The sequence below is a fragment of the Schistocerca serialis genome, chromosome 8, assembly GCF_023864345.2.
Source record: "Schistocerca serialis cubense isolate TAMUIC-IGC-003099 chromosome 8, iqSchSeri2.2, whole genome shotgun sequence".
In the NCBI taxonomy this organism is placed as follows: Eukaryota; Metazoa; Arthropoda; class Insecta; order Orthoptera; family Acrididae; genus Schistocerca; species Schistocerca serialis.
This window is the reverse complement of record NC_064645.1, coordinates 416564632-416588726: the sequence shown is the minus strand read 5'-3', so window position 1 is coordinate 416588726 and position 24095 is coordinate 416564632. Positions and strand designations below refer to the sequence as shown.

At 41.6% G+C, this 24095-nt stretch overlaps 1 protein-coding gene and 1 non-coding gene across 2 annotated transcripts in view; one reads left to right on the top strand and one right to left on the bottom strand.

Annotated features, from left to right (window-relative positions):
- LOC126417043 (KH domain-containing, RNA-binding, signal transduction-associated protein 3-like) overlaps positions 1-24095 on the top strand; it is a 529689-nt gene that overhangs the window by 324707 nt on the left and 180887 nt on the right. The gene's annotated exons all lie outside the window — the stretch shown is intronic.
- On the bottom strand, positions 19222-19295 carry Trnat-ugu (transfer RNA threonine (anticodon UGU)). The gene has a single exon. It is a non-coding gene; the product is annotated as a tRNA-Thr (tRNA).

Below are 24095 nucleotides of genomic sequence, written 5' to 3'. Positions count from 1 at the left end.
AAAACATGAGTATTTTTATTGGCAGTTACCGTGCTGTGTGCTAAAATGTGACGCACATACGTGGAAGACCAAGAAGAGTGACGTAAACAGCAGAAAAAAAATCAGACCACTAGATTTTTTTTAGAATGCAGCGAAACGTGTGCGTTTGGTCTTGATAAGACCTGCATTACAGTTGCTAAAGACGGTAGCTATTTAAAGTATATAACTTGTATATCTGCAACGGCGGAAAAAAGAGGCCAAAAAACAAAAACGACGTCTTGAATAATGCACGTGAAATCACACCTAACATTGAAATATCCTTTGCGAAGTGCGATTTTTTGCTCTTATCCACGATTATCTGCGTCTGTTATTATTGTTTGCTGCTCTGCAAGACAATTGGATGTAGTGGAGTTAGGTGCTTTAATTTTCCGAGGTCAGCAGCTAGGAAAAACGTGAAGTTCAAACCAGTTTGTAGTAGCAGAGGCAGGAAAGCTAAAGTGTTCATTCATATTCGCGCAACGGTCACGGCCGAGGTCTTCTAGAGAGACAAGCCGCGGCGCCTACGTCACGGACGTAGGCCTGAACTCGCTCGCTCGGCTCAGCAGACAAAACGCGTTTCTAAACCTTGTCTCGCAGCTGGTCGGGTACGTACTAACGAGAACTGCATCTTCCATTGGGCTCCGCTATTATGTAGTCTTACTGATTAACAGCACTACAACAAAATTAAAGATCAATACTCGATATAAAGGCTACTTTATAGCATTTAGTCTCTTCTGATTAACAGTCCTCATTTCATACAAGAAGTGGTGCCTTATGAAAATGATAATCAAGTCAGACTCCATAATAGGGGATCCCAGAAGAAGATGCAATTCTCGTTTGTACGTATGCACCTACTTAGGAGTTCACAGGTGTAGAAACGTACTTTGTCTGCTGAGTTCAGCGAGTGAGCTCAGTCTTACCTTCGTGACGTACGCGCCGTAGCCTGTCTTTCTCGTAGGCCCCGGTCACGACATTCTGACGTCATTCGAATGCTGTCATAGATCGAACCATGACGGGTAATTTTGGCTCTATCCAATTTGTGTCGACGGTGTCCTCGAATCTCTGCCATGTGGCGATAGACTTGCTTAGCGTCAAGGCTTGGAAAGTACATAAATTTCAGAGAATCACATGTCGTGGTCTCTTTGCATCGTTCGATATTACGTCCGCAGCTCGTGGTCGTGCGGTAGCGTTCTCGCTTCCCACGCCCGGGTTCCCGGTTCGATTCCCGGCGGGGTCAGGGATTTTCTCTGCCTCGTGATGACTGGGTGTTCTGTGATGTCCTTAGGTTAGTTAGGTTTAAGTAGTCCTAAGTTCTAGGGGACTGATGACCATAGATATTAAGTCCCATAGTGCTCAGAGCCATTTTTTTTCGTTCGATATTACAGATCTGTATATTTTACGTAAAAACAGTTGGTTTTTAGGGTTGATGTGACTTCTTTGGTTATCACTATTCACACCTGGCCGTGTTGACAAGTAAGGGCGATTCTAAAACGTTCCTGTTGTCGTCAACGGAGGACGCTACGTCATAGCGGAGTAGGTCTACTTAGCTAGCTCCGTCTCCGTAGCTTCGCCACTATGTCACTGTCCCTTTAAGCGTAGGCAGCTGATTCCAAACTGTCCTCAGGCATTTATGTGGATTTTGAATGTCATTGTTGTGAGAGTTGTGTTACTAGAACTAATGACCATTTGTGACAAACACAACCAATTCCATAACCCATTTTTTAAAAAGTTTTTAGCGTCCACTTACGTTTCCTTTTATTTTCAGTACTGTCTATTTATTGTTTTTCCAAACTCGAGGTTGATGACGAATCAGTGGATAATTATTCTTGTAGTTTTGTTTTACACCAGTAGCTACAGATCTAGGACATTTTTTAAAGCAGCTTTGTCTTCCGGCAGCAACTTTTAAATGAGTTACTTTTCGTTAGTCTTCTAACGGCACTTTCGACACTAGTTTTAAAGATTCAGAAACTAAGAAAATCAAAATAGGCATTCATATTCGCTATGAAGAATTAATAAGAAACAATACCGCATGCACGTCGCATAGCGTACGAGGAATTACTGTTTTATCCTGTGTGTTATGTTCCGTCGTTGTTTTGTTGACGACGGAGCCAAATCCGAAATCGTCAGTGAAGTACGATGCATATCACTGGCTGCTCTTACATTATGAACACCAGCGTATAGCCAGAACATAACTGATCTCCTGAACGGAGAGTTCTTCTGTTTATAGAAACATCTTATGTTCCAGAATGTACAAACCTTAGAAACGTAAGAAATTTTGAAATTCTTCCAGGTATGATAAAGAGTAAGTAACAAGTAATTGCTAGCGGTCGGGTTTGAAATGGCGACGTGCAGCACGCTAGCTAGCGCCGCTAACCGGCTTTCGGCAATATTTACGAAAGTGCGAGAGACAAATGAAGTAACTTGCGAATAGCTTAAATAACAAAGTTACTTCATACGAATTTGTATAGTCCTATTCGAAGAGCCACTCGTGGTTGAAATGCATTACTTCTCTCTCTCTCTCTCTCTCTCTCTCTCTCTCTCTCTCTCTCTCTCTCTCTCCCCCCCCCCCTCCACTCTCCGTCCCTCCCTCACTCTCTTCCGTAGTCCCCACACTGCCATTTATAGAAGTACGAATAATTCAGGTAGAATTTGATAAACATATTTATGTATGAAAGAGTCATCATGAGTTGATTTACTTCCGTGGCCATGTTTTACGAAATGCGCTGTAAGACTGTCTTCCCCCCATGCCTGTGTTTCATTGGCTGTTGTTTTTGTTAACCCTTTGCGGCGTTACCACTGTAGTAACTTCCATGATGCTTCGTGAAGCTTTCTCTTAGGAGGCGTTCCTTTTTTATGGCGAAAGATCCTCCGTTCACTAGAGAAACCGGTTGTGAGATCTAGTGCCCGTTTCAGTGAGGCAGGTTATCCTACCTTTCTCTAACGGTGCTGGCAGATTACTGCGGTGACCTATAGACAACGGGATTCACAGACGCAGCGCTGCGTATGAGAAATAATAGTTGGAATTCCAACAGATTCTGGTGAACTTCTGACTTTCCAGAGAAGACACTTGTTTTCAACGACCGTTGTATCACATTGTTCTTCTTCATACAGGACAGTGCAATCGTTGATAGCCATACTGGCACCTTTGCTGTATCAGTATTTAATTATATTGGATTTTTTTTTTCATCTTACTCGTAGACTGGTAGCAGATCACAAGGGATATTTGTGGCTAGCACATGTGTGTGAAATGCACTGTCCATCTGTCTGCTTGTATCTTGTCGGGCTGTATAACGGTAAAATGTGTGTTAGAGGGAATTTAAATGTTTTGGGTCAAATCATCAACTGGCTTGAATTAACAAGCAGCGTAACTAATTCCCAAGCCGCTGAAGTGGCGATAAATCACAGACAGTGGAATGAACCACCACCAGGTATCGTTACTTCACGCTGCGACTAGTTTATTAACTACGAGCGGTTGGAAAATGACAAACGACTCGGTCACCTGATATTTATAGATAGCCTATATCTTAATTATCATAAATATTCCCATCGTGCATTCTTTCAATTTACCTCCTCGCTTCTTATCGCAAGTTTGATTTTTGAGGGTAGTGACTGTGTTTCTTCTTTTGCTCAGAATTCAGATAAAAGCATATGTAGTACCGCTATTATGGTAGAACATCCATTGTAGCTCAAGAAAGGAACTACGGTACCACTTGATTATAATAACCATTCAAACAAAGCTGGGGCACAGTGACAAACTAGGCATGTTACGTAATGTGTGTGTCATCCTTCCCTCTGTCAATCAATAAATAAATGCCGTGTTTTTTTTTCCATATGACTAAATCAGAACTGCGGCGAGTTAATGATTTGTACACCGAACAACTGCCTCTAAAGGCCGTGGCAAGTACTATAGTTGACGTAACATTACTCTGTGCGTATGGATGGAGAACGCGCTTAAAGCTCGTGACCCAAACATGCCAGTAAGCTATCTAAGTATGTAGTGACAGGGAATTCCGTTTGCCTTCGGTGTAATCGAGAATGATGTAACAGTAAATATTGATCCATACTCTTGTGAGTTACTAAGTGATTCAAACATACCAATTAGCGCGGTAGCAACTCCTTTCGTCGTTATGGCCGGGGCTACACTTCGTGGCATGAACTCCATAAGACACCAAAAGCGCCGGGTAGGCTTCAGAACTGAATTGCCGCCCATAGCTCGTTGTGATCAACTGGAATTGGGTCCAAGGCACGCACATTTTGTTCTACAGCGTCCCATTTTAGGAGCACTTCGTATGGATTGAGATCAGATGACCTGTGGCTGTGAGAGTGATCAGTCATGCACCCACCCTTATAATTCGTCAAACCATTATGATACACTATGAAAGCGATGGAGTGGTGAACTGAATTGATAAACGCACACCTCACGTGCAGGGTGCTGTGGGCGAGCACGTGATCGAACAGGACATTCCCGTATCATTAGTCGGTGAGACATTCTGGGAGATGTATCTGGGGCACCTATTTTATCACATCTGGCCGTCCCCAACACGAGAATATGTCCAGTGGCGCGCGGGATTAGCCGAGCTGTCTAGAGCGCTGCAGTTAAGGACTGTGCGGCTGGTCCCGGCGGAGGTTCGAGTCCTCCCTCGGGCATGGATGAGTGTGTTTGTCCTTAGGATAATTTAGGTTAAGTAGTGTGTAAGCTTAGGGACTGATGACCGTAGCAGTTAAGTCCCATAAGATTTCACACACATTTGAACATTTTCGTCCACTGCCTGCCTGCCTCAAAGGTTCTATGTTGACAAGCTGGATGCATTGCCCCCATCTGGTTTTCGGCATATTAGTACCTTGTCGTTGCGTTTACTAATGTATTGTGACTAATCACTCATTGCGACCATTTTCCATGATGCAGTCGCCCAATAACAGTATTTCTGTTCCTGTGTTTAGCTCTGTGGCTAATGCCTTGGGATGAACATATGCGTAAGAGTGAGGCCATGGTTTATATGTTCATAGCGAGGTAATGTTTTTATATTTTATGACTGCTTACCATTTGTTTTTGTTGTTGCCCAACACAGAATTTGGGACTGATCTAGCCCGTCTGTCCGTTATTACTTTTGCGACTTCAAGCAACATACACTGAGGCGACGAGAGTCGAGGGATACGTAATAATTTCGTGTCGGACCTATTACCCGGCGTGGTACAGCAGCTTGAGGTGGCATGGACCCAACAAGTCGTTCCCTGCAGAAGCATTGAGCCAAGCTACCTCTATAGCCGTCCATAACCGCGAAAGTGTTACCGGAGCAGGATTCTACACACGAACTGATATCTTGATTATGTCCCGTAAATGTTCGCTGATATTCATGTGATCTGGGTGGCCAAATCTTTCGCTCGAATTGCCCGGAATGTTCTTCAAACGAAACGCGAACAATTGTGGCTTGAAGACATGGCGCATTGTCATCCACCGTTGTTCAATTACTAATCTGTATAATATTAAACATGTCTTGAAACATCTAAAATCTTTCCCATGCTACCGCAAAGGTTGTTTTTGGAAGAAATAAGAAGCAATGGCTTTTATTATGCTTGTGCAATGGTGGATGGTAAATGTTTGTAGATAGGACCGAAATCGTAACAGCGTAAAGTTTCGCGCATCGGGCAGATAAGCTTACATTATTGATTATTCGCAATAATAGAGGTGGCATACTTACCAAGGATGTTCAGATTTATGCTAATGCCCGCTCGCTTACGTGGTTAACCTCAACCACAGGCTACAAGCTGACTTCCTACTGTCCCCAAAGTGCTAAAAGGAGTACAGTGATTGTTCAGTTCTTTATATGAGTCGAATCGTGCCTCACTGGACGATTTGGGGATGGACGAAAATGTCACCCACTGATGATGGCGACGGATTTTTTATTTACGCTGCGTGGGTTTTTTGAACATCATCTTGTACAACATTCACATATTGTGCGGTAAGAATAATTTAGCCAGTCAACTCTGATAAGATTCGGGACAGAATACAATCTCGCATATAGTAAAATAAAAACTTTTTTAAACATTCCAGAAAAAGAGAAATAAAGAGGAAGTCAAATACAGGAAATTCGATACTATGGACCGAAAAATACATGCCTAGCTCTATCACAGCTACTGATGTTACAAACGATTATTGGAAAATACTCAAACTGTTTGACAGCTTCGTATCGTTGCATTCAGATTTGCTGTCTTGAGAGTTTTGTAACGCGAGAGAAGCGGCCAGTTGCGTGTCAGTCAGCGAGCTGACAGCCCATTATAGACGTCCAGCAAAATAAATCCTACCACGCAGTGCGGTAGCGGCAGCGAAAGAATTTGCCAGTTTCAGCGGACCAAAACTGACGCCGGTTTTCAGACAAGGGGAGGAAATGCAGTCTGCTCTTTTGACAGTAATCTGGTTCAGAATAATACGTGAGGCGTGTGCATTGATAGAATAGTTCTGTTTCATTCTTAGAACGTGGATAGCAAAGCAGAACAAAACTGACTCATGTGATTCTAGCTTTGTTGTAGTAGTGTGCGAGTTGCGAACAGTGAAAGAAATGGGCTTTTCCTCCGTGTAGTTTTTGAACCTTGGAAGCTGGCAGGAGAATGAGAAATAAAACATGCACTTGTGGAAGAGAATTTTTTCGGTAAAAACATCTTTATTTCAATACGTAGTGAACATTCTCTAGGGTTTTGCTGTGTTCACTCGAAATGAGTGACTGCAATTTTTAGTTTGGTGATGTCTAAAATGCACCTAAGGATAACACAGAACTGAAATTGTTCTACTCTCTAGCAACTTAGCCCTCTATTTGCTGTTGTGTCCGTCTTATACAAGGCTAGTTTAGGAGGAAGCAGCCGATAAAATATGCATATACTTTTCCGTCTCTTAGACGCATTAGGCTGTACTCCTTAGACAACTGTCAGTATGATTAAGAACGAATGACTATTAGTAATTGAAACACACGCTCAGGAAACGGGCAACCCAGAAAAAGTTGCGAAGGAAAGAATTGGAATTAACTCAAACTGGCGTTCTCGGACTTAGGGAGAAACAAAGGTTGACACAGGACCATAGAAGGAACTTGAGCTGGAAGATAAAGATATTCTAGGAGAACAAGCAGTGAAATGCATCAGTAAAATAAGCTCATTTGTATTCCACTGATTGGTATGATAATGTAAATTTAATAATAATAATAATAATAATGATAATTACCGTATCTCTTTACTTCGAAGCAATAACTTTCGTATAATTTTATTTGCTGTACATTCTGTTTCCAAACCCAACCATTCGGTATCTTAAAACGTTTTTCTTTTCGTTGCAGGTGAGTGTGGACTATAAATTTATATGGCTGCCACCAGCGAGCCGGTCGTTGCCGCAGCTTGCGCTATGAAACCCACATCCAGGTAAGGTGTATTTCGTGTTACCGATTGCAGTTCGTACCTTAAAACCAGTGAAGGGCTTGACTGAAGTGGTACTGAAATCAGGTAAACGTGTAGATCCGGCCCTGTTTCAGTGCGAGATGATCGTTTTCTGCCACAAAGTTTCAGGCCAGAACACCGAAACGACATATTAAGAAAAATGTCTGCGGAGTAAAAATTAACTAAAACCATTGAAGACAGAAAAGGAATTAGACCATCGTTATTCATACAGGCTGTCCCAGGGGGAATGGTCAATTCAGTGATATGACAGGAACGATCATTTGAAGGAAAAAAAATCTGGTAAACAAGGGCTCTAAAATGAATATTGTACGGAAAACACTTGTTCATTTTGGTTATTAGGGAACATATTTCTTCTGCTGAAGACATGCATTTTATGTCCCATGTCTGCTAGTCTTTTTGCAGCGAATGGTCATTCCTGTCATATCCTTGAATACTGACCATTCCTACTGGGACATCTGGTATGTATGTTGTCCGAATGAACTTGCTCTTCTTGAGGTAGCGATTCATCTAAGTCATGAGCCAACGGATGATTCCAAGCAATTGGAGTAAATGCAGAGGCTTACCGTTTTCAAGGAGGATAAATGCACATTCATCTGTTTCGCTGACGTCAATGTTTTTCAGAATTACAGAATAGGTTTTGTGCCTGCATATATGGCTATTTTGAAGAATGAGAAGCACCGCTACAGTAGTCAAGCAGCTTTCTTGTGATACTCCAGCCGTTCGTCCATGAGATCCACATAAAGATACCCCAGAGAATCTCGTGTTCACTGACTTCGGGAAGGCGCGTGTCATGCCGCGTTTTTGCCTGGTGAACAAAATACGAGCTTACGGAATATCTTACAAGTTTTGTTACTGGATTTATGTCTTCGTAGGCAATAGAAAACACCAGTTTCTTAATGGCTCGAAATCGTCGGATAGAGAAGAAGTTATTGACGGTACATCACACTAATCAATACCATTGGTGATATAAATGAAAATAATCATGTGAAGTGTCATTATGTATTTCACCCTCTAAAGTGATAGCCGACAGAATTCTAGTTAGTGCAATCCTTGGGTTGTGCTCGTTAGACTGGGATTAGCACCAGGTAGGATTCATAGGAGAGATAGCTAAGATCAAACAGAGAGTAGTACGGTTCTTCAGGAATTAGTTCAATGTTCACGTGAGCGTTAGCCGATAAGCTTACTTGACTTCAGTGGCAGACGCTACAAGAGAGGCATTGTACATCACAGAGAGGTTTACTGTAGAAATTCTGAGAGCATGCGTTCCAAGAAGAGTCGATTAGCATAGTACTGCCATTCACATACGTCAGACGAAATTATGATGACAAGAAAATCAGGAATTAGAGCTCGTACGCAGACTTAACCAACAGTCTTTCTTCCAAGGTACCAGTAACGATAGAAATATGGAAGGCGGTAAATTGTAGTGATACCAGAAGTACTCCCCTCCACACACTGCAAGTGGACTGCCGAGTATAGCTTTAAGATATAAAAAGCACGGGCATGGGTGCGTGTGTGTGTGTGTGTGTGTGTGTGTGTGTGTGTGTGTGTGTGTGTGTGTGTGTGGTCCTTAGCGCAAGTTAGTTTAAGTTTAAGTAGTGTGTAAACTTAGGGACCGATGACCTCAGCGGATTGGTCCCCTAAAGACCTTACCACAAGTTTCCAATTTCCATATGGCATCGTAAGAAGGCGATTTGGCGTTAAGCTGCCATGAAGAGCTTTGTGTTGGGTCCATCAGGTGGAAACCTAGGCAGACACAAGAAAACAATGTGTAGAACGATTAACATGTGAGTAAACTAGAAGCTATTTGTAAACAAGAAACTAACAATAATTGGTCTTATCCCACTATATTTTGTAATTGTACAGGACAGTTCTATTCGTTTTTAAATGTAACGCATTTTGTCAGTATGTATATGTAACATACATACGATTCGCGGAGGAGTATCGTTTGTAAATATATTTCTCGTAATCCCAAATTTATATTTATTATCTAATACACACATTTGCTTCCGCTCAGGAAGAGAGACATAGCCATTATGTGTATTGAACGTAGTAAGTGGATCTGCTGTCCTACACAGCGAGTGGCGCCAGTAATAGCAGTTCCGTGTCGGCTGGCCTAGCGCATTATTCCGTTGAAGTAGGTAAACAGTCCTCAAGCTGGCTGACAAGCGCTCTCTCAACTCTTCGTGCCGTCACCCTGCAGTCAGTTGAAGTGATTTAACAAGCCTCGCTGTTTTGGAAAAAAAATTTCTTGTTTTGTTGACAATACTTGTTTGATAGCCACCGCTTCTTATTTTACTGAGATGCTCTGTTTCCTTCTTTGGTAAACAAACGCTTGCAAATTCACGGTCTCCATGAAACCATTTAGACATCTGCGAGGGTTCCAACTCTTTTTCATTCATCTATGCATAATTTATATTAAGGCTAGTTTTGGCGTCTGCATTGTTTTTAAAAAGACTTTTAACATAACAAAGTTACCTTCTGTTCAGCTTCCTTCTTCTACAGGATATAATTGGTTGTGTCGAGGAGTGGTTAGACAAATGTAATTTCAGTTTGAGTGCAGAACTTAATTGTGTTCCTTTTTGGAAAACATGTAGTTTACTTTCAGATCTGGTGATCATTCGCTTAAATTGATGGTTGCTGTTTTAGGTCGATGTGCTTTAAATGCTCTTCTGGAAAGATCAGATGATACGGAAATCTTGATTAGTGCATTGCTGTTTTGATTTCGGTAACAGTTGACGTAGCGTTCGGAATGTTATAGGGCCTGGAGGTACACAATCAAATATCCAACCTGTATTCATGATCGATCTCTGTGAACTCTGTACTAGTTATTTAAAGGTTATTGAAAGGGTCTGCAACAAATTTGAGTATTCCAGACAGTCGTTAATATAGTTAGTTCTATAGATCATTTGAATGAGTCATTTATCGAAATGACGTAGAGCGAGTCAGTTTGCAGGTATACATGGTCGGTGTTAACATTAATGAAGATTGTTTCTTGGTCCTACTCATGCCACTACACTTAACTACTTTTTTTTAACGGACTACCAATTTTTAAATAGAATTTCGTCCAAGGAATAGGAATTCTCCACAAGAAATGAATTTAGGTTGGATTTCAAACTCGTTTTGCTGCCTGTCAGTCATTTTATCGTACAATGGGGTACCCAAAGGAAAACGAACTAATTTTGTGGTGGGCAGAGCTTCCGTAGTACCGCGTTTTGCCGCTAGGAGCGAACACTCCAGTCAGTAAAGAAATTGCCGTCGCTGAAAGGTGGCCACGACTACTTTCAGTAGAGTTTATAGTGCCAACTGTTTTGTGTGATTGTCGTTTTTGCCGTGTCAATTTTTCGTGAACAGCGTGGAGCTTTGAAATTCTGCTTTTTGCTCGGAAAAAGTGGAACAGAAACTGTTGAAATGTTGAAAATGGCGTACAGGGACGATGCTGTGGGGAAAACTCAGGGGTATTAGTGGTTTTCCCGTATTAAAAATTGGTGAAATGTCAGTTGATGACAAACCTCGTTCTGATCGCTCTTCCACGGCCCGAACACATGAAAATGTTGAAAACATATGTACAATCATCAGCAAAGATCGACGACGGACCATTTTATAAATTGTTGAGCTCTCGGGAGTGACTTGTAGTTCAGTGCAGCGAATTGTGACAAATGATTTGGGAATGAGAGTGGCTGCTGAACAGAAACAAGGTCGCGTGAGGCCATGCTGTGCTTTGAAAGAAGAGTCCCGAAATGATTTCAAACTTTTTTTCGAAAATTATCACAGGTGACGAAATTTGATGTTATCCTTACGATCGTGAATCAAAGCAGCATCAAGTCAGTGGAAAACTCGCGCCTCTTCCTAAGAAAGCTTGTCAGGTGAAATCAAACATTAAAACAGTACTGTTCTGTTTTTCAGATGTGAGAGGAGTCGTCCATTCAGAGTTTCTTCCGCAGGGTCAGGTGGTTAACCAGGCTTTCTACTTCAAAGTTTTGAAAGCATTGCGCACCTGTTTGCGACGGAAGCGCAAGGTAGCATATTCGTACCAATACTAGTCCTGATGTACATCAATGACTTTCCCAGTAGTGTTAGTCATGGTGAAAAATTTCTCTTCACTGATGACAGCAATATTTTAGTTACTGAGAAAACAAGAGAACTCCTAAGAAAGCAAATGAAACTCTCGAGGAAGTTTATGATTGGTCAATAAGCAATAAAGTGACATTGGACATAAAGAAAACTGTAATGAATTTCAGTTTGAAGAGGGAAAGTGACAATGTTAAATTAAATGTAGATGGCACCTCTATAGACTGTGTAACAAATTGAAAATTTCTAGGAATGAATATTTATTCTCAGTTGAAGTTGTGTGAACACACAAAGGTACTTGCGAACAGAATGTCATCAGCAAGGTATGCGCTTAGAATCCTGTCATCAGTGTGTAACATGCTGTGTCTTTTAGTCACGTACTATTCTTATGTACCCTCAGTTCTTCGCTGTGGCATTCTTTTCGGGGAACAAATTCACAAAATATGAACACAATTTTCAAACTCCAGAAAAGAGCCATAAAATAATAACCAAAAACAGTAGTCAGTATCATTGTAAAGATTTGTTCAAAGCACTGGGGATATTAACTGCTCTGTGTGATTAAATTTACCAGTCAGTTGTACACATCAAAAATAACATTCGTAATTACTGCACAAACAACTCTGCCCATGACCATGGAACAATAGCTAGACTCAACTTAACATTTATCAAGTAAAAATAAACATAAAACTCAAAACAGCATTTTCTACCAAGGAATAAAACTGTACAATGAATTACCAAAAGAGATTAAAGAAATTGCAAAAATACACTTATTTAAAAAGGCAGCTAAAAAGTACCTGTTATGCAATACATTTTATACATTGAAGGATTACTTAGATAAAACAAGAGTAGGGGTTTGATAAAAAAATTGTAAAAATAAATGACAATAATGATAATTATAAAACATCCAACGTGCCACACAACACCTCCACAGTGTGTTTTTTCCTTCTTTTCTACTTTTCTAGAAAAAGTTACCCCCAAGCTATGAATAGCGCAGTACTAACACTTCTTCCTCTTTCTGAGCTCAACATCTTACTCATTATAGAGGGATGCTGACTCAGTTTTTCAGGATAGCAAATGGGAAGTTGCAGTACAGAAAATCGCCCAGAGATCACCAGTGTCTTTGCGTGTGTAGAGAGTGAAGTTTTATGAAACAATGTGTGTATAGTGCGTGCAGTGATTGATAGTGACATATGCGTGAACATTGTGGTATTACATTATTAAATAAGTTATTTGTAAAAAAACGTATACCAGGAGTAAATCTAATGATTGTCTCTAACTAGAAGTCTGTAATTGTATATGTATTCGAATTAGCGTATTTTAAATTGGTCTGAACTTGTAAATACTTTGACATGTCCTATGTCCTTGTAAAAAGAGATCTACGGATGAATAAAGCTGCTACTACTACTACTACTACTACTACTACTACTACTACTACTCTCCATAAGATATTAAACTCGTTGAAACACTTTAATTACGCAAAGACTGGCAACCTTGTAAAGGGTCACTTAAATCTTTTCTAAAATGAAGATTTGCACATTGCCAGTGGATGTAACGAAATTCAGATTCGATTACAGCCTCCCAAAACAAACAAAATCTGTGCAGACCATACATTCTGCGCGAGCGAAGCAGTGGACATAAAATGGCATATATTCGCTAATCGCCTCGGGCATGGATGTTTGTGATGTCCTTAGGTTAGTTAGGTTTAACTAGTTCTAAGTTCTAGGGGACTAATGACCTCAGCAGTTGAGTCCCATAGTGCTCAGAGCCATTTGAACCATTTAGCCATTCGCTAATTAAACTTGTCATAATACATCATAATTTAAGAAGAACAGCGAAATCAGTACAGGTCATGTTTTCCTCTAGTGTTTTATTGATATCACTGTTCTTCTTAAATTGCGATGGATTATGACGAGTTTAATTAGCGAATATATGCATTTAAAATGCCCAGTGCCTTTAAGAGGTACCTACGTGACGGCAACAGGTGAACATCACATGTTGTTCTTACAGTTGGTTTTTGTGCATTCAATATTTCCTTGATGAGTTGCCCCAGAAAATTGTTCCGTAACTCATTGTTGTGTGGAAATAAGAAAAATACATGTTATTAGGAGGTTGATTCATTTGTTCCCAGGAACCGTGGGACTGCTACGGTCGCAGGTTCGAATCCTGCCTCGGGCGTGGATGTGTGTGATGTCCTTAGGTTAGTTAGGTTTAAGTAGTTCTAAGTTCTAGGGGACTGAAAACCACAGCAGTTGAGTCCCATAGTGCTCAGAGCCATTTGTTCCCAAGGTTAAGCAATTACACAATGAGGAAAAGCAGCTGAACGTAATTTTTTTGGAAGCTCAGTAATGTGCTTCTTCCAGTTCAAAATAATCAAATTCGTGTAACTAACTATAGCTGTCCTCAAATCGAAGCTTGAGTTGAGCATCACAGTGCTGCAGTAATAGTGATCCTGCTGGATGTGGCATATCCTTGCATTCCCCCGACTTGCAAACTGACTTTACAGGTGGACATCGAGTTTAGATTAGACTCAGACTACGGTGCAATAGGATAGTTTTTACGTGTAAAAACATTGCCAGAAGGGAAGGAAGCGATTAGTGAAAAGGAGTCCTAGATCCGACTTAGAATTTTTAACTCCGAACATTAGAACTTTGTTTGAAACTTACCAATAGGGCCACACTCAGATAGTAAGGGAAGAATTGAATATAAAACGTATAGAGCCCATCCTGACGGCCATATATTTACGTACACATTATTTATGTAGCGACCGTCTTCCGTTATGTAGTGTGTCGCACGCGCCATGTACGTTTGTTTGCAGACACTGCGCTGTCAAACATTTTGTGCCAGACACCAGAGGCGCTGTTTTATGTATGTGTTTCGGTTTTGTGTGTTCTTTGATTTATGCTCCATGTTTTTTATCTTCAGTGTCCAGTTATCAGTGCATAGTTATCTAATAACTTGTGTGTACTGTTCCTTGCGGATTAACGTTTGAGTTGTGGGCTCGTATTCTCAGAAGCTATTATATTTCTATGCCATTTCACCTGTGACCGCATTCAGTAAAGTTTGTCATGGTTTACACGAGTGAGTTTCTCGTGTAGCCCAGTTTCGCCGTATCGAGATACACGCGAAATGACAGCCTACCCGGCTTGAACTGGCATTTACACAAAATGTTGTAAAATATATTTTGCACCACCGACATATTAGCGATCCTGTGTGGACCTACATTGAAGGTGAGCAAGGAATTAAATAATAACCTTTTTGAAATTAAATTTAACTGTGGAGGAATAAAGTTACAACTAAAATAAAAGTAGTCTGTTCGAAATTGCACGTCGTTGCATGTCAGTGAAATAATAATTTGCTACTGAGTGACATTCAGTAGTGTGTTGTCCACCCCGTACATTGTAACACGCTTGGATTCTGATTCATTTAAAAAGTACCACGGCTAGACTGTTGACTTCGTGAATGCGACAGAAGAGACCCTCTATTATAGCAGTAATATGGATGTTTGTTTGTGGTTTGCAGCTTACTTTGTTATGCACTAAGGCTTTCGCTTCTTTATCTGTATGTTTATGTCTTTATTTATACTTTCGAACGTATAGCTGAATTGTTGTCTGTATGGCTGGACAATAGGTTGGAGAATTCCGTCCCGATGCTACACAGCCCCTTAATATTATACTTCATAGCGATGAGACGCTTCCTACGTGACACTCCTCTGAAACGTAACTGAACCATCCCCGCTGAACCCCTTGGACAATGCCATGAGCGTCAAAAAATGGCAGTGAGCATTGTCTTCATTTTCGAATTGCCATTCGCACCTTCTAAGATCATGGCGAACCATTAGAGACCCTTTCTACAATTAGTCGTTTTATGGCAGTTTCGTATTAAAACACCCAGCTTCCTCACTCATGAATTCGATTACAGCGTGTTGCTTGTACCGAGTGCCCCCCGTAGACACCATTTGATGGTTCAGTACGGATCTTCCATCTGTCGGAATTGCATAGAACTTCGCACATCTGTCGTTTACAGTAGTTAGTTGAAACTGCCATCGCAGTTAATCCGCTGACATCGCCCATACCCCAGGAATAAAATCAGTATCTGGACTTCTTGGTCGGATGATGCATTTCTCCATCACACCTAGGAACGAAGAAACTATATAGTAGCACCAATTAATATTGACTGCAGCAATTTCGTCGCCACTAATAATAAACTGCTTCTCTTTTCTGTACTGGCAGTCGTTTTAAGAAACGAAGTACCAACTTTAACGCTTGAGACGCCTTACGCCTCTTACGTACTAACTCTCCACGGATCCACCAACTCTGTCATCGCCGCTGTTAGCTAGAGACGAGAATTTTAGCCCGCGACCAATCGCAGTCCTAAATCGGGGTTACGGTTATACGCCGCCATAAAAGCGAAGCTGTCGGCTAGCATAATAACCGCTGTATCGACGAGAGCGGCGGCGCATCAGCTGCGCAGAGCCTGCAGGCAACAGTAAAACTTGGACCTTACGGGTCCTCGGCAGCGCGCTCCGGAGTAATGGGGTCTTTCCAGTCGCCTAATGCGACGCACAAGTTTGCTTTCGCAACCACCACTGGGTCGCTCTGGCGGTGACGAAAGCGGCTGTAATGATCGTGTTGTCAGTTTAGTCGCTTTCCATGAAGGCTTAGTGTTAAGATACTTTTTTGTGTTGCACTGAAACTTGTCTCCATCTGCCTGCTGGTACATAATCATGTCTCCTCATATTTTGTGCTGCTCATGTTGTAGCTATACAGAGTGAACCCGAACTCGACCACCAAATAGTTTCACGACAGTGAAAAGGCCTGCAATACGCAATTTCCAAAATCTACCTGCTCGCATAACGTGGACGAATACGCGCGCAGAGTAACGACCGTGGGCTGGTTCAACGGCCAGCCGCAGTGTGGTTTTTGGCGGGTTACCAGGATTTATTCGTTGGTACACATACTTTCCAATCCTTGTGTTTTCTCTTCTGCGCTGCTAAAGTCTGTGGATATGAGAGTATCGGAAGTTCGAATGGTTAGGTGTGGCAGGATACGATCATTGCCAACATAACTTTATGAGCGAGTTTACCAACGATCCGAGTTTGTGAGATGAGTCAAAGATATACGATAGGCTCGAATTTTAGATCGTGTCACATTTCCCAGGCTGGCATGTAAAAGCGCTGGTACACGGCTTTCGGAAGGTACATTGTAGACACACATTTCATACCTGCCCGGAGCCGGCGAAACGGCACGCAGCTGTCGTGCTGCTGCCTGCGACGGCAAACCTAAGTGACCATCGGAACATGGGCTACGAGACATAGTTGGCGTTCACATCTGCCGGTGTTTGGAGTTTGTTGTTGTAATCCCCATTGTTTTTGTGTTCTTTCGTGTACTTGTTACCTCTTTTTATCATGGTGGACATTGAAACATTTTAGAAAGTAACATTAGCTAAAGCAGAAGGAAGAAAACCAGATCCAGGTGCCTTGAAACAAAAGCAAGATCGGCATACGTCGTTTTTCAGCCGAACAATTTCGTTCTTAGGCGGTTTTAATGACGATGTCGTATTCATATCCCAGCAGAGAGAGTTCCAAATACTCTCCGAAACTCAAGGGAAAAAACGCAAAAAAGACAGTAAATGCAAGAGTGGCTATTTATCCTTAAACATTCCATGGACACCAATCAGCACGGGATAGCCATCGCCATAGTGTATACAGTTCCGTTACAAAGATTGCACAGGGACATTTTGCACGTCACGTGCTGTCTCAGAACCATCATTAAATTCGTTTGGTTTTTTTTTCCGACATTAAGCGTCGTTTTGCATATTACAGTATTGTATTTTACTACATAATTTTTGATTCTTAAATATCTGTCAAATGCATAATGCTGTGTAATGTAGTAAAGTACTTTGAAACAGGAATAGGAGCTAAAATAAAATTTATAATATGTAATTCTTCTTATTGTGATTGCTAACAAGCCATAAGTTGGATATATTCGCTGAACAATGTGTTGCGGCTTTGGACTGAATACTTTCTTACACGCAGATCGTCAGAAGTTTGCATACTCATCCTAAAATAGTAGAAAAATTTCTTACCATTGTTTGCCAAGTCCAAAAAAGTATAAAGCAAGCCCTGACATCGTCTCATGTAGATTGGGTGAATCTGCTGCATCCTATTTGGTCTTTTTTTTCAGGAGACTATAAAAGAACACCCACGTAGCTAATTTATTGCGATCCATTTGTTTAGTTTCGTGTGAAACTGATGTGGTGCTGTCGCTGCAGCCTGTCAGGGATTGTCGGCACAGGCTGCCGTGGCGTTTGCACGACAGCCGTGTTGACGTGAAAAGTGCGTATCCGGCAGCCGTGCACCTGGCTCTGTTAATACGGTAGCTGGACAAGTGTGAAACGGTCTTGAGGCAGCAACTCACAGACGATACATATACACTGGTTGTTTCTGGTTGACATCGCGGTGGGAAAAGCTCAGTTGTTGCTTCGTTCCATTGCGTGCAGTGAACCGTCACACGAGGTATACGTCGCCCAAGTGTCATTGTAAACCTGTCCATATTTGTGTGTATCACTGTTACTTTTCGGCTAACACTACCGGAAATACAAAATGGAGAAAGAACTGAATGCAAGCTTCCGGCTGAAATGTGAAATCGCCATTACTGTTGGTTCATTCATTCATTCAAATTACATACCGTTGGCAAGTTTTCCCAAACAGAACACACAGCACGACAGTGTTGTGAGGACACCTTCAGTGCAGTACAGCTCAAAAAATAAGTGGTCAGAAATCAAATGAAATGCAATTACTCTGTAACTAGTAACCGGAGACCACGAGTCCATAACACATAATTTTATCGGCGGAGTTCGGACTCACCCTGTGTGTATCAGTTCAGCAATGCGCGAAATTTATCTTTGAAGGGGGTCATAACAATCACAGCGAAAGGAACACGAAGTACAGTGAAAAGCCTTACACTGCGTATAATTTTCTTCATCTGAGGAACACACAAGACAGAAAGAAGTGTGCAGATACATCCATTTATGTTGAAAGTAAATTCCACGTTTCTAATTTATTCAGAGTGTGATTCATATTACCAACAGTTCGTGTTATGTTCGACGTAACAATGTCTGCTGTGATGGAGGGTCAGCTTTATGCTGAGTCGTGTCTTAACGTGGATTTCCGTGGGAGAGGTCGGGAAACTGGCGTCTGCCAACTCCCATTCCACTTGTGGGTCTCAGCCCTCCACGCGATCTTTGACGGGTGCAGGACCGGCTCGCTATGTATGAAGGTCTATCCAGTTGTCTGACATACCACAGTACCTTTTTGTACTAGAACTGAATACAAAATAGTACCCAAATATACGAGTACAGTTATCTAATTACTGATATTGTCCGTGAATGGAGAAACCGGACTTTCTCGCTTTCGTGCCGTGTTTGGTAACGTATTGTCTACTGCTTCCGCTCTTTTTTCGTGAGCTCTTTTAAGTGTTAGTAGGGGTAAATCAAGGACGATGATACGTCCTAACGGTTCTCGACAACTATTTTCAATTTATATTGTTGCGTCTACTGTGTTCCACATAAAATTCCATAAGTTTGCTTGCGTGTGGCCCTCTGCTGTCCATGAAATTTCATCTAATTGATGACTAACTGAAAACCTCAGCTGCCGACAGGTGTTGTTGATATACCTCGATGTGGACAGCTGAAAATGTGTGCCCCGACCGGGAGTCGAACCCGGGATCTCCTGCTTACATGGCAGACGCTCTATCCATCTGAGCCACCGAGGACACAGACGAATAGCGCGACTGCAGGGTCTAATCACTTGCACGCTTCCCGTGAGACACACATTCCCAGCTGTCCACAATCTACATACGTAATGTACTTAATAGATATTTGCCCATCCACCCATTACACGCGCACACTAAGGTGACGATTCCCGTAGAGTTCGGGCAACCTGTGCACATTCGCACAGACGAAGGTCAATGGCTGGGTAGCCTTTAACTATATATACGAAGACAGTAACTTGTTCTCGAAAGAACAGTTACTGTTGATGACCGTGCAGCTTTTCCCTGGAAGCGTGCAAGGGATAAGTCCCTGCAGTCGGGCTATTCATCTGTGTCCTCGGTGGCTCAGATGGATAGAGCGTCTGCCATGTAAGCGGGAGATCCCGGGTTCGGCTCCCGGTCGGGGCACACAATGGCTCTGAGCACTATGGGACTTAACATCTGAGGTCATCAGTCCCCTAGAACTTAGAACTACTTAAACCTCCTTTGGGGCCTTTTGGGCTTGCAACACAGTTGACCACAGTGGTCTAGTATTTAGTGTATGTGGCTTCTGACCCGACTTGGGCATAATTTCCAGGGATCTGTTATGCCTCGTAGTGACATGGAGCCGTATGCGCTCAGCGACATGAATCTAGTGAAGGGGCCTCTTGAATATACTAGTAACTGACATGAATCGCATTTGATTCGAATGGCATCAAGTCACGAGGCTTCTTCCATCTCCCGGTTTTCTGACTTCATTGTCTGTAAAGTATTTATTGGATACGCAAATTTTTGTCCCTGGGGTCTCCTGATGCACTTTCCTCATACTGACATGACCCCAACTTACATCATTGTTACCTACTTTCTACTGCATTTTTTTGGGATTTTTGGAATGGGCAATAAATAGTCGAATCCAATTAAAAATTCTCGGGACAACATTGACAAGCATTAACAAAAGCGAACAATTTATGGATTAACGAAGTCATTCGAATGGACGTAAATGAAAGTATATGAAATATTCTCACCATTATCTGTTTGTAATCTTAATGAAACAAACAGCACCAGCAGAGAGAAAAACAGTAAGATTTTTATATCTTTCATGTTAATTATAGAAAGGCAGAAGGCTGATGCGAACATTTGCTCGAAGAGTTAGGAATTTTAGGCATATCGTGTTTTTACCACTCCTATCGCTTCTAATTAAGAGTTCTCATAAGCATTTTCGTGATATTTTAATCTTTATGTATACTACAGAGGAACGGATTATAAATTATGTTTTTCTTCCCTAGCAGTTCAGTCTTTTCTAGTACACCTGCATAGATGGAGGGCAATACAAAACGTAATTTGCTGTTGCCAACGGTGTTCTACCCAGTGAAGTTTAAGTGTAGTGGAAACAACGTTAATGAGACACTAGTCCTCCGCAAATACAGGCATTGCCCTAATGCGATTCGAGAAATAGAAGACGAAAAAATCAGTTTCAGGTGTCATTCTGGGAGTAATTACGGCCAATGTCGGTGCTTCGCTGTGTGCCACGCCCTGAAAATATATCAATACTAAGACACATTCTGCACTAATCAGGTTTGAAGACAAATCGAATAGAAATCTGTTGACTTACGTTGCACTACCACAACTTAACGATGGCTTTCTCGTTTTAACGTATAGTCTCGCACATCACAGTTACAGCAAAATATGCACACTCTTCTTGATGAATCACACCAGTATGCCCTACACTTGAAAGGGGGTGTCTTTGCCAAACTACCACATTTACGTAATGCCCTTCAAAAGATAAATATCTCCCTGCAAGGACACAATATGTTCATTTTAAAATAAATAGATGATTTCAGCGTTCGGAAAAAATTACTGTTACGTAAAAGAAAAAATAATGAAGATTACACCACTGGTTTTTTGTCTCATATTTCAGGAGTTTGTAATACCAATGAAGCTCATTTGTCTCCCAATATGAAATTCTTTTTTTTTTTTTTTTTTTTTTTAAGACCACCCATCATTGTGTGTCGGTTACGAACAATAATATCGACGAATTCGCTTTTTAGAGCCAAACTTTCATTATGTCCTCCTAGTTTAGTTTCGAGATGTGAAAAGTTGGTGGGAACAAGCATCTCATTCGTTAATCGTATTAATAATAGATCTGTTCAATAAATTATTTGTCACTTAACTAACCTGACGGTATCCACTGCATTAAGTAGATCAATGACTTGACGTGGGGCGCCGCGGATATAATCCGTGTTGAGAGAGAGCCAGGAGCCAGAAAAGTTTAGAAACTACTGGATGAAGTGTTTCCCGCGTTGTTTCCGTTCTTCACAGTCCCTTTTTTCGCTTTATGTTTGTGTTACTAGGTGCAGTTCGTCTTTATTTCTTTTATTACTACTTTAACCCAAAATAGGGGCACAAGCCGTTGACACCATCTGCTTACGAATTGCATACATTTATCTGTGCCTTTCAACCTATTTGTATGTGTTGTTTTGAGGTGGAAAATAGGAACGGAAACTGCTCCTGATTCACCTGAACGCATTTGAGGACACTGCCTACTAAGTATGCCCTTACAGCGTGGTGTGTAAGAAGGATGTTCGTTGACAACCGGTGCTGTGTTTAGATTTAGCACACCACCATGTTTCGCAAGCTAACTCTCTTTGTCTTAATATAATACGAGTAGCTTATTATGGACGGCATGGTGTTAACTATGTGTGGAAAGGATATCATTTGATTGACATTAAGGAAAACAAATTGTATTGATTTAAACGGAGGTGGTCTTGTTGCCAATGGACCATTCTGCTTTCAGTTGATGTTTCTTGATATGTGTTACTGTTCTGCTCTCTTGGGGTACAGCGTACACGCCGCCCAAGAATAAGGTATTCTTTTATATTTAGCAATCCTGCGAATTTTTTGATTATTATTTGTTATTCGTTTTAGGCGAATGCCGTCATGAGTCCATTAGAACGGTTGCGGCATATACCTGCCGTGTCATTTTCCAATCAGACCTGCTTCTTCATTTATGGTGAGGTGGGTTACAAAATCTGGTTTTCCCTTTTTCTTCTAAGTTTGGATGATGAAGTCTACTAAACGCTGATGTTTCGGATACAGTTAATGCCAAACACGATCCTGCAATTGTTGTTCTTAAGTTGAATAGCTAGTACACGATGGGATCGCTGCAAGGTGCTGTAATAACACGTCGGAGCCACGTTGGTGTGGAATGCTTGAGTTGTCCCGCGTCAGCGAAAGCCGTGCTCATCCATAATGCCCGGCTACTCTTCCTCGAGAAGTGGTAATAATTTGATGTGGCCGCAAAGCCGCTACGCCACCGCGGTGGTGTAATTAACCTGTTATTCATAAATCATGCCGTGTGAATGGATGGCGGCTGCTTTTCAAGGGGGGGATGCGGCAAATCTGCCACATGCGAGCGTATCGCTGTCATCCGGCCTCTCTCTAATTTGAAATGTCCACTTACATTTGAATTAGACGTATCTCGGCTGGATTTGCTCATTTTCTGTTGTGTTAGAGCAATTGGATATTACTCTGCTATCAGGAGTATGACCTTTTACCACCTTCCGTGTGCCTTTCTTTAGTTGACTTCCATAGCGTAAGGCTCAGCAAGGAATTTTAATTTCTTTTCTTCGGGCACTGGAAAATTTCCCTACCTAACCCATCTTCCTTGAAACTCTTGTCATTCTAATATTGAATGATAAACTTAACGGCCCTTCCTTTCGTTTCAGTTTTGTAAGAGTCCTGCGGAAACGTTGGTCAACTTTGAATGAAGTATGAGTTCAAGGTAAATATTAAAATGTTATTGTTTTTCTCAGCTTCCCAGTTTCAAGTAGAATGAAGATCATGAGGTTCCGATGATTACGTATGAGTTGGTGTAAAGGCGTGTGAAACAAAGATTCCCACTTGATAACGCTAAAACGATGGCTATAATGGTTTTCATTTAAAAAATCTACGAACACTTTTTTAATGGCGATTATAAATAAATAGCTCCCTGTTGGATTTACAGGGTATGAAAGGTTGATGAACTTCACTCCACAAGTGACAGCCCAAACTTGATAATTGCAGCTCTGCGACCAAAGTATAATTACAGAGAGTAAGCATTGGAAGGAAATGACATTTATCAGCGACGAAGGTTCTGTTCTCAGTGTTTCAAGAACGCTATATTTTGACATGATCAACAATATTGAGTGCTGCGAACCTGGGTGTGAGACACTATGCTTATGAAGTAAATCTCTTTTGTGCTTATGTTCTGCTACAGATATGAAGATTAGAGCTACGTGCTGGATTTGGAGAGTAGTGCTACCATTTGACAACAGACAGAATACAACGAAGCTTTTCTGCTGCATGTGACTGACGCACTTCACCTTGTATCCTGATATCCAAGACTGCAGCCGTGCAGGAAAGTAAGAGAGCCACGAGAAACTACTGACGCTGAGGATCTTCTGTGCCTCGACGGGTAGAATTCTGAATTAGGAACAGCTGGCCTCTTCCGCAGTTTTCAGAAGAAACTTTCTGAATCCCTTTTGTAAGAAAAAAAGGAAAATAAATAAACGAGCAAGGCGCGACAGCAGGATAAGATGAAACTTCAGAAAATTAGCGACTCACGTTTCTTGTTTTTGTCCTCTTCTGCGGGCGTCTCGTGCGAGTGGGTGGTGTTTTGTGCAGGTTTCATCGCGCGGGCAAAACTTCGTGCTTCCATCCCGCTTCTCTAACTCTAGCAAGCTCTCAGGCTTTCTCGTTCGGCTTGCTGCGCCGGTGGAGACGAGCAGGTTCTCGAAATTCAGCCGCATCTGTAGCCTTTTTCACAATGCAGTTTACAAACGAATT